This window comes from Thalassophryne amazonica, chromosome 3 (assembly GCF_902500255.1).
Source record: "Thalassophryne amazonica chromosome 3, fThaAma1.1, whole genome shotgun sequence".
NCBI lineage: Eukaryota > Metazoa > Chordata > Actinopteri > Batrachoidiformes > Batrachoididae > Thalassophryne > Thalassophryne amazonica.
This window is the reverse complement of record NC_047105.1, coordinates 139447490-139459386: the sequence shown is the minus strand read 5'-3', so window position 1 is coordinate 139459386 and position 11897 is coordinate 139447490. Positions and strand designations below refer to the sequence as shown.

At 38.8% G+C, this 11897-nt stretch overlaps 1 long non-coding RNA gene across 1 annotated transcript; it reads left to right on the top strand.

Moving 5' to 3' along the window:
• Positions 1–2607: 2607 nt before the first annotated feature.
• LOC117508039 lies at positions 2608–6471 on the top strand. Its single transcript, XR_004559960.1, has 4 exons — positions 2608–3160; positions 5578–5696; positions 5893–6105; positions 6289–6471. It is a non-coding gene; the product is annotated as an uncharacterized LOC117508039 (long non-coding RNA).
• The last annotated feature ends 5426 nt before the right edge of the window (positions 6472–11897 follow it).

Below are 11897 nucleotides of genomic sequence, written 5' to 3'. Positions count from 1 at the left end.
ATCAATCAATTTTTTTTATATAGCGCCAAATCACAACAAACAGTTGCCCCAAGGCCCCAATGAAAACAAACCCCAGCTAAAAACTCCACAAAGCAAATATGAAAAAGTCTAATAATGTCAAATTGTACTGGCTGGATGTCGCCCAGAATAAAAAGGTCAAATCACGTCTAGGCACCAGGGTGTGTGAGGAGAGCAATGGTACAACTTCTCCCAGTGCTGTGGGGAATGATCTCTCCTGTGGCAGCACTCAGCTGGATAATCCACCAGATGAGCATAGTTCTGATCCTGGACTCCAGCAGCAACAGCGTCAAAGGACCAAAAGAAATTAACGAAACTATGCCACTGTAAGCTCCTGTCACACATAGCAAGAATGAAGGAACCATTCCGACATGGCAGATGTTGCCATAATCCGACGCAGTCGGGAGGAAATGAGGAATGGTCAGCTGTGGTCCGAACGCTTCCGGACTGCCTCGTGCACACCTGCAGGATGCAGCCCAAACATATTTAAGACAACAGTCAGATGATACAGACTGCTCTCAAATCTCTGCTCATCCTCAGCGCTAAACTGACCTCTCATCAGTGTGTGTCTCACATGATGGAGTGCATGCGTGTACCTGTGTAGAACAGGTGATCTGAGTGATGAGTATGTGTCCACTCAGCTGCGCGTGTGTTTACATTGGCTGAACAAGCCGCGTGTGCCTGCATGTGTAGAACAGATGATCAAAGCAGTGTGCAATTGTGTGGCCAAAATGTTCACTCAGCTGCATGTATGTGTTCATAAATGCTGTACCAGCCCACGTGTGTGGCCCAAGTGTGCACGCGAGCACAGGAGCTGTCCATGCAGAGAGCACACAAACAGGCTGACAGCTGTCAGTGATTGCCTGCTGTTAGTCTGGAGAAAAATGCTAGATTTCATTTGTCTGGCTGGACTCCGCAACTGCTGTTGAACTGTCATGGCAGTGTGCCAACTTCCCACATGTGCGCAACATTCAGAATCAGCCAGTGGATTTTCTCTTTTTAAACTTTTTTTTTGGTGGCCATTTCACTTGATACGCATCTTAACACAACTGTAGTTGACTTATTGGTGTTGGACGGCACTTCACATGGGATTTATTCATACCAGAGATGGATTATGTATTTGTCATCTGATCAACGTTGCCTGCACATAGTGCAGCCAGGTGAAAGGGACTTGACCAGCTGTCTACACTGCGCTGTGGAACGCGAAAATACAGTAAGGTATATATTCTATTATACATTACAAATATAAGGTGGAACTCTACTAGTGTATACTAAGGTACATCTAAATATCCTCAGTGTTCATACAGGAGAAGATTGTAGTATATATCTACCTAGTCTGTAGACTTGTTGTAAAACTAAATTATAGCTAGTAGGCTAAGCTATAAATGTGGTTATGTTATTATAGAAAGAGAAGTTATGATGTAATATGTTTTAGGTTTCTATCTAAAGTTCATCCTGCTAGCTAGGTTATGGATTGCTACTATAGGAAGATAAATTCCGTACTCTACATACTTTATAATGGAAGCCCCAAACTTCTATACTATCTATAGATATCTATCAAAGAACCCTTTAAACTGAAGAACTATTAAAAAATCTACACCATTTAAAATAAAAGTGCAAATCTCAAAAGTAGGCTAACTAACTATAGCCAGATGAGCTACTTTTAATTTAGACGTTAACTAGCCTAGCATACCTGGCTAGCCAACAAAGCTAAACAAAGCTGGTAACTTTTCACCTGCATCTTCAACCTGTCCCTGTCGCAGGCCATCATTCCACTCTGCCTCAAATCTTCCACCAACATTCCAGTCCCAAATAAGTCAGCAGTGGAGAGCATAAATGACTACAGGCCTGTTGCACTTACGCCTGTGGTCATGAAGTGTTTTGAAAGACTGGTCTCTCAGTACATCAGAGCCTGTCTGCCTCCCACTCTGGAACCCAGGGGCGGTCCTGGAAGCGGGCCGACCGGGCAGCCGCCCTGGGCGGCATCGCAGGGGGGGTGGCACGACCATGCGGAAAAAAAAAAAAAACAGTCAAAAAAAAAAAAAGGGGTGGGGGGAGGTTGTCCTGATGGGGGGTTCGTGGTTACGTTACGTTTCGGCAGAGCAGCGCCCCCACCTTCCCATCCCATGGCGGCTTTCTTCTCACTCATTCCCGCAGCTTCACAGTGCTATAAACAGTAGCGAAGCAAAGTCTGCAGCGAAACGAGACGAGTCATTGGATAAATGCTGGGCTTTGTCCCGCCCATCGGACGCTCAGCATGTCTGGGGGTCTATGGGGCGGTGGGCTGGCCTTGGCTGGCCCGGACGCTCAGCTTCTGCATGATGATTGGATGATCTGTCTGAGGCTAAATCCCTTTTTGATTGACAGCGAAATGAGTGAATCAGAGATCTTTTGTTGTAAACATCCGTGGGAGCATTTTCATTCTTTTCTGAGTTGAACTGGAGACGTTCCTAATCCTCTTAGCGGGATTTTCTTTGTTAAAAACGACTAGCGACAAATTGAGCTTCTATTTCTGGTGGGGTTTTTTTTGTAGCAGCTTGTGTTTGGAGACTGACTTCTATCACTCTTTCTGACTTCTATCGCAGTTTCTGTCCCTACCGAGCAGCGGGTGCAAATGCGGGTGTGCAAGCGGAGGGAGTGGCAGCCTGACATTTCATGCATCACACAACACCATGACTTTTGATAAATCTGCCTGGACAAAGATGTACTTGAAGTGGCCTACAATGCCTATCGAGAGCACTACAGGGGTAACTTTGGAAATGAGTGAGTGTGCAAACAATATACCAACAATATTAGTGATAATTTGCTGGACTGTACCATAATAATGGTCACTTGTATTGTTTGTTGAGTGGTAAGAACTGTGTAACAACTACTTTGAAGTCACACGATGTGAAAAAAAATCTGTAATGTATCACATTGTAAACACTTGCTTTTGTAACCTTGCAGCTGGAAGAGGTATACAGCATACAGGCAGTTTGTTCGGTGGTGCTTGGGGTTCCTGGGCAGACATACCCGTGTCCCACTGCCTTCGTGTGCTGTGGCACTTATACGAAGGCAATTTCCCTCTCCTGATTACAAAGGATTCCAGGAAGCTGCTGACGACTGAACTTTGTTGACAGATAAAATGATAATGCAAATAAAGGTTAGACTCATTGTTTTAGAAGACCATAAATTTTGCCACATGTACAATTAGGAAGTGTTTTTTTTTTTTTTTTAATCTGAAACTCGTGGACAATGAACCTATACTATGTTGCAAAAAGTAAACCCTGTTTGGACTAATAAATGTAACAGTCAGTTTTTCCATGTAACTGTTTTGTACAACCAGCTATAGTAATTTAGGTGGGTAGATAGCTGCTGGTCTAGAGAACCTCTCAAACTCAGGACTTTGTCATATCACGTGGCTCAAGTACTGAGTTACATGTTACTGACATACAAGTCAAAAAATAAACTTTCTTATAACACAAAAGACTGTTTGTAGCTGAACAAAATACTTATCAACATATAATCGAAAGAATCAATACAATTATGTTTAGTTAGATGTCTAAAAATTCAAAACAATTTGAGTGACAACGGTATGCACAACAATTTCTCTGCTGTTATATCAGTTTGATCACTTGGTTTTGAGTATATGTCTTATTGTTACATGGGAAACAAGGTACCAGTAGATTCAGGAGATTCTCACAAATCCAACAAGACCAAGCATTCATGATATGCACACTCTTGAGGCTATGAAATTGGGCTATTAGTAAAATAAAAGTAGAAAAGGGGGTGTTCACAATAATACTAGTGTGGCATTCAGTCAGTGAGTTCGTCAGTTTTGTGGAACAAACAGGTGTGAATCAGGTGTTCCCTATATAAGGATGAAGCAGCACCTGTTGAACATGCTTTTCTTTTTGAAAGCCTGAAGAAAATGGAACGTTCAAGACATTGTTCAGAAGAACAGCATAGTTTGATTAAAAAGTTGATTGGAGTGGGGAAAACTTATACGCAGGTGCCAAAAATTATAAGCTGTTCATCTACAATGATCCCCAATGCTTTAAAACTGACAAATAAACCAGAGATGCGTGGAAGAAAATGGAAAACAACCATTAAACTGGATAGAAGAATAACTAGAATGGCAAAGGCTCACCCATTGATCACCTCCAGGATGATCAAAGACAGTCTGGAGTTACCTGTAAGTGCTGTGACAGTTAGAAGATGTCTGTGAAGCTAATTTATTTGCAAGAATCCCCCGCAAAGTCCCTCCATTAAATAAAAGACATGTGCAGAAGAGATTACAATTTGCCAAAGAACACATCAACTGGCCTAAAGAGAAATGCAGGAATATTTTGTGGACTGATGAGAGTAAAATTGTTCTTTTTGGGTCCAAGGGCCACAGACAGTTTGTGAGACGACCCCCAAACTCTGAATTCAAGCCACAGTTGACTTGAAGCACTAGACAGTGAAGCATGGTGGTGCAAGCATCATAATATGGGCATGTTTCTCCTACTATGGTGTTGAGCCTGTATATCACATACAAGGTATCATGGATCAGTTTGGATATGTCAGATACTTGAAGAGGTCATGTTGCCTTATGCTGAAGAGGACATGCCCTTGAAATGGGTGTTTCAACAAGACAATGACCCCAAGCACACTACTAAACGAGCAAAATCTTGGTTCCAAACCAACAAAATTAATGCCTCGCAGACTTGAAGAAATCATGAAAAACTGTGGTTATACAACTAAATACTAGTTTAGTGATTCACAGGATTGCTTAAAAGCAGTTTGAACATAATAGCTTTGAGTTTGTAGCGTCAACAGCAGATGCTACTATTATTGTGAACACCCCCTTTTCTACTTTTTTCTAATAGCCCAATTTCATAGCCTTAAGAGTGTGCATATCAGTTTGCATATCAGTTACAGTGGCACAGGATGTCATCAGGCTTTGCTGTGACCGATCAATCTCAAACCTCAATCAACCATGATCAGATTATTTCAGATGCTCTTTTGATGCTGTCAGCATACGTAAATTGCAGACAGATGGTTGTCAGATAACACATGGACTGCTGTCGGATAGGTGTCCCTTCTCGACGGTGCCCAGAGAGTTTTGAACATGTGCATCACACTTGGGTCCTCTGGCCAATTTTGACCAACTGTGCAGACTTCTGCAGATGGCTGTCAGAATGTACTGGAACTGAAATCCGACACTTTTAGGATGTGTGCCAACTCATAAGTCTGACGCCACTCTGCGTGATTCTGGATATGTGTGATGGGGTTGTATATTGGACCACTGAGGATAATAAACAGATCTTTTATTGCTTCGCTTACTCAAGGCATGACAAGTGGGGCATGAGGAAAAAGGCAGTATTTGAGGAGCTGATAAAAGAAGTGGATCTACCAACTAGAGCCTGACCGATATATCAGCTGGCCAATATTATCGGCCGATATAAGCCCTTTTCAAAGTACTCACTATAGGCCGAAGTTTTGCCGATAGAATGCCGATAATTTCTCATAAACAGAACAGTTATTGAAATAATGTTTGGGTTGGCAATGTTAACTGTCCTTGCACCGTTTGTCCAGTAGATGGAGCCCTGACTCCATTCAACTGAGATCTGCTTACACCCTGCTTAAACGTGTTCATCACCGGCCCCCCGTAGTTCGCCATCACACTGCACTGATCGGCTGACAAAAGCATACAGGTAAGTTTATAAGGATGTTGTTTGTAATAAATTTGCGATTACATTCACCCCACATTTCTCCCATTTCAGTTCGACTCAGTTTGATTAACTCAGTTTATGTAGTAATGTGTCAATGTGTGTATTGCACTGATAATTTTACAGTTCCTTGACCATTTCCAGATTATTGTGAACATATTATTTGGGGTTGACATTGTAGGTGTTCCAGTGAGCGATGCGAGGACATGGAGACGGTAGAGGAAAGTGTCTGATGTCGGGAGCAAATGCGGGTGTGCAAGCGGAGGGAGTGGCAGCCTGACATTTCATGCATCACACAACACCATGACTTTCGATAAATCTGCCTGGACAAAGATGTACTTGAAGTGGCCTACAATGCCTATCGAGAGCACTACAGGGGTAACTTTGGAAATGAGTGAGTGTGCAAACAATATACCAACAATATTAGTGATAATTTGCTGGACTGTACCATAATAATGGTCACTTGTATTGTTTGTTGAGTGGTAAGAACTGTGTAACAACTACTTTGAAGTCACACGATGTGAAAAAAAATCTGTAATGTATCACATTGTAAACACTTGTTTTTGTAACCTTGCAGCTGGAAGAGGTATACAGCATACAGGCAGTTTGTTCGGTGGTGCTTGGGGTTCCTGGGTAGACATACCCGTGTCCCTCTGCCTTCGTGTGCTGTGGCACTTATACAAAGGCAATTTCCCTCTCCTGACTACAAAGGATTCCAGGAAGCTGCTGACGACTGAACTTTGTTGACAGATAAAATGATAATGCAAATAAAGGTTAGACTCATTGTTTTAGAAGACCATAAATTTTGCCACATGTACAATTAGGAAGGGTTTTTTTTTTTTTTTATCTGAAACTCGTGGACAATGAACCTATACTATGTTGCAAAAAGTAAACCCTGTTTGGACTAATAAATGTAACAGTCAGTTTTTCCATGTAACTGTTTTGTACAACCAGCTATAGTAATTTAGGTGGGTAGATAGCTGCTGGTCTAGAGAACCTCTCAATGTCAGGACTTTGTCATATCACGTGGCTCAAGTACTGAGTTACATGTTACTGACATACAAGTCAAAAAATAAACTTTCTTATAACACAAAAGACTGTTTGTAGCTGAACAAAATACTTATCAACATATAATCGAAAGAATCAATACAATTATGTTTAGTTAGATGTCTAAAAATTCAAAACAATTTGAGTGACAACGGTATGCACAACAATTTCTCTGCTGTTATATCAGTTTGATCACTTGGTTGTAACGGTGCAGCCTATTTGCTTTAATTTATAAATATTAAATAAAAACAAAATTGGATTGCAAACATGAAACAAGTTAGATATGCGTCTAGCATATTTGATAGATATTTCTGTTTCAGAAACAGATTTAAACTCTCATGACATACACTATGTTTTAAAAATTACCTGTACTGCACCCCGGTGAAGGTCTTTGTAAAAAAAAATAATTCGAAAAAATACAGGAGACGTAGATGCAGAAATCTAAATACAATTGACATATATTTGGCAATAGAAAGATATAATTTTCATTGAGCTAAGATGAAAATCTTTTGAGATTTTTTTTTTTTTTTTTTTTTTACACAGGGCAGTATTTTTTTCACGCATTCAGCTTCTGATATGGCTGGCTGTCTACTTTGTGACATAAGCACGCTGTTTTTAACAATAGATAAAAATTGATTATTTTGCATATTAACATATTATCAGAAATGTCAAATTTTTACCATGAATACTTTGGAGTAGACAGGTATTAGAAGTTCCGCTTTAGGCTCCAATGTCTATATTTTGTGGTGATTTTCAGCTTTGCTTGTTTGACATTTGGAAATGATTTTTTGTAATGTAATACCTAAAAACTGGAGGTTTGAAACTTCAAATATGGTTTGTGAGTTCCATGCAAACGTTTTGGGTGCCTATGTACATAGAAAATGTATAACAGGGCAAAACTGGTGGCACTGCGACTGTCTAAAATTTTCAACCAAAAAAAAAAAAAAACAACAAAAAAAAGCAATTTCATGCAGTTTTCACCATATATCAGTCCTTTTTTTAATAACATATTTTCATGACTACATAGATCGAAAGCCAACTACTTTCTGATACTAATGCCACAAAAATGAAAGCTATCTAAAATATTCGTTTCCTGATTTTTTTTTTTTTTTTTTTCACGGCCATGTCAGTAAAATGTAACTCAGTGCTTGAAGCTTCTCATATGTACAATCAACTACACAATGTTTCAGAAAGTATCCCCTGTTGGAAGAAGTACATTTTACAGTGTTTTTTATTTACTGAAACTCAAGTTCAATAAATTTATAGTATGTTGCAAAAAGTATCCCCTGTTGTGATTACTAAGTGTTACAGTTAGTTATTCCATGTAACTGTTTTGTACAGTCAACTATAGTGGGTACATAGTTGCTTGTAAAGAGAACTTTTCAAACTCAGAACTTTGCCATATGTACAATCAACTACACAATATTGCAGAGTATCCCCTGTTGATACTAGAATGTATGTTTTTTTTTTATATGAAACTCACGTTCAATCAACAATACTATGTTGCATAAACTATTCCCTGTTGGGAGAAGTTAATTTTACAGTTTTGTTTTTTTTTTTTAACTGAAACTCAAGTCCAATAAATTTATAGTGTGTTGCAAAAAGTATCCCCTGCTGGGACTACTAAATGTTACAGTTAGTTTTTCAGAGTTTGATGGTATCAAATCTTAAAAAAAAAAAAGAAAAACAAGCAAATCTGAAAACAAAGGAATCAAATTATTATGGCCTAAAAAAAAACAAAAAAAAAAAACAATAGCTACAAGAATATTGACAGATAAAAGTATGACTCAAATACCAGTAGTACCATATTTATTTCCACTTTTGAATGCTACAAGAACTGAGTTTATCAAACAACGTTGCTGTCATGCCTCTGCTTTTATCTGTTAAAAAAAACCCATTGTCAAAAACAATTTAACTACAAAAACAATAAATTAAGCAACAATCATGATCACTTTTGAAAAACCGAAAGAATAAGCAAGAATGTTTGACCATGCTGCTCCCTGCAGGAAGTAGAACAGACAAATCCTGAGAGCACCCACAAAATCAACTCTTTACTAATCATAATCATTTTTCTTTCAACATTCTACTCCTGCTGGAAGCTCTTGTTTACAACAGCACTCCCACCACAGAGACAAACCAAGAGCAGCCATAAGACCAGCTCCCTATCAATTTCAACACTTGAAAAATAAAGTCATACTAACTTATCGTTTTTTGAAAATACTGATAGAATAACTCCATTAATGTCAATTCTGTCATTTGTACAAAGTTAAAATATAACATATATCATTTAATGATGAATAAGGCACTAATTCTGAGGTTTTGTAACAAACACAGACCACAAAGCATTCTGGGTAAAAGTGCTAAACAGTGATTGGTTCAGTAATCCATTATGTAAACCAACACATTAATGTGACGTGTGTCATGTGTTGGTTTAAAGATAAATGTGCTTTAGTAAAATATTCCATTTTATTTGTAAAAACAGGCATTTTTACGGAGCCCTGGAAGTGTCATCGCAATTGCATGTTTTAAAACTTTTATGATGTTGTAAAACGTGCACTCAATATTAGTAAGTAAGTAAATGTATTTATATAGTGCCTTTCACAGACATAAGGCCATGTACACACGTTGTCGGGTATTTGTAAAACCGAATATCTTACCCTTTCAGTTTGGGGAAAAAACTTCATCCACACTACGTTGTTTAAAAAAAACATCCATCCACATCGAACCATATAAATGTGTTGTAATTAGTCTGCCAAACCTTTGGGTGGCGGTACTGATTAAAATTCTATCCAATCAGGAGCCTTATTCTCTTGTCGTCACTTCCACAAAAACTAAAAACATGGCACCAACCTCGTTCGTTTGGACCAATATGGAGTCGGAATTACTTCTAACCGTAGTTTTAGAATACAAAGTTAACATAGATGCACACAAAAAGCGCCTGGACAATGGATAATACCAACAATTTGAGAGCAGCCATGTGCCTAGACGTTTAATACTGCCATGAACACTCCTGGCCAGTAGATGGCAGTAGCGGCCTTGAAAAAAATGTCAAACAAAATTCCAGATAATCCGTGTCTGCTACATTTAAGATGCGTGGAATGTAACAAACGGAAATACACTAACGTCTATAAACCCAGAGAATATATTCACGGGAGTTTTAGGCACTAGAGTTTAATGCTGTTATCTGTGGACCCTGAACAGAGTGTCTGAAATGCATTTGTCCTGTCGTGAACGTCTTGAGATTACCTTATGATACCCATAATGCATTGCTGCCTGGCACAGCATGTGTTCACAAAACCTTAAAAAAATAGCACATTACTTTAAAACGAAAACATATATCTGATATTTTCACTTTATAAACTTCAGACATGACAATAATTTTAAATAGCTTGTCTAAAATGAGTGGTTAAAATTTGAACCATAAGTTAAATATGTATGCCTCTGGATGACTTGGTGACATTGCGATTATATTAGTATGGTGTTAAAGGAAATGAGCTTTTTTTGGGGGGGGGGGGTCACCAGTTCTCCTTTGTTTACAGACGATAGAGTGGTTTCTGATTGCAGAGGGTAGAACAACATGCTTATTAGGAAACTTTTAACAGGTAGGTCTCAACAGCTTTAACGGTTTTAAAAATGTTTTTCACTGTTCAGCTTAGTTTAGTATGTTATCGGTCTAAAAGTTATCGAACAGTAATTCATCGGAAGATAATTAGTCCGATGATGGTTTTTAAATTTATCTAAAAAGATAATCCGATAATGAAAACATCTTCGATAATTATCTGTTATCGGATTATCGGAAGTGTGCCCACCACTGTCCTTGACCCAAAATACATAAGGATGTTTGAAGACATACCTCCGTGAAATATCATCAATCCATCTGTTGTTATTTACTGTTTTGTTTTGTTGAAAACGAACAATCGTCCGAAAATGCCAGTCAACGGATGAACCTGGTGACATGTTCCCTGACTGCTGCCACCTTCTGTGGCTTGTCAGATGTGGCATTGAGAGGTGGGGGCACAGGACCAGCCGCCACATCTTCCATCATGTCACCATTGTAGTTGTCCCCGGAGCAAATTTTCTCCATGCACTCCAGCAACTCTCTGGCATAGACTGTTAGGAATATACATAGAACCAGAAATGAGCTGGTCATCAAGGAGGAGACTTATTGGCAGTAAATTTTAAAAAGCCAACCATAACTAGGACAAATGTTAGCATTGCTGGGCTTATATTTTTAAGCCAGTTGATGTTCCACATGTCCTGGCCGTCCTTTGTCCTCGCCTGTGCCCTGTTTGCATTTTCATTGAAGTGCATGGCAGCGAGGATCACCCTGAAATGAAATCACAAACAGAGCAAACATTTTGAAAGGGGACAAATAACACCAAAAAAAAATAAAACAGTTTAACATGGGAGCATACACCATTGAGATCAAAAATCTCTTTTACAAGAGTGTCCTGGCAAGTGGCAGCAACGCCATTGCAAATACAGTGGCTTGCAAAAGTATTCGGCACCTTGGTATTTCACAAATTTTAATTTGCTTATGAGATTTCAAATACAAAAGGTAAACCAGGCTTGTCAATATAAAAAAAATTCTAAAATTATCAAACTGAAAGTAAATCTCTACAACCTGACATAAATTAATTAAAAATATAAAAGCTAAGGTGATGGGTTGCATAAGTAATGGCCTGCTTTGGTATAATACCTGTAAATAATCAGTTTTATTGCCAGTTTTCTTCAGACAAGTCACGGGATGGATGCATGAACGTTTCCAAGCCAGTGAATATGTGATGGACTTTATTTACATATTGTACACTATGGTAAATCTGTGTGGAGTAGACAGTTCTCAAAAACTAATTGACTATGTAAGAAGGAGAAGAGTGATGAAAGCCACCAAGACACCTAGACATCCCAGAAGAAGTTACAGGCTTCTGTGGCTGTTTACTCCACACAGACTTACCATAGCGTACCATATGGAAATAAAGTCCAACACATATTCACTGGCTTGGAAATGTGTGTCATACTGTTTGTATTTCTTCATAACTGATGTAAATAAGGTTCTAGACATATTCAATGACTTGAAAATATTCATGTATCCATCTCCTGACTTGTCTGAAGAAAACTGATTATTTACAGGTATTATAC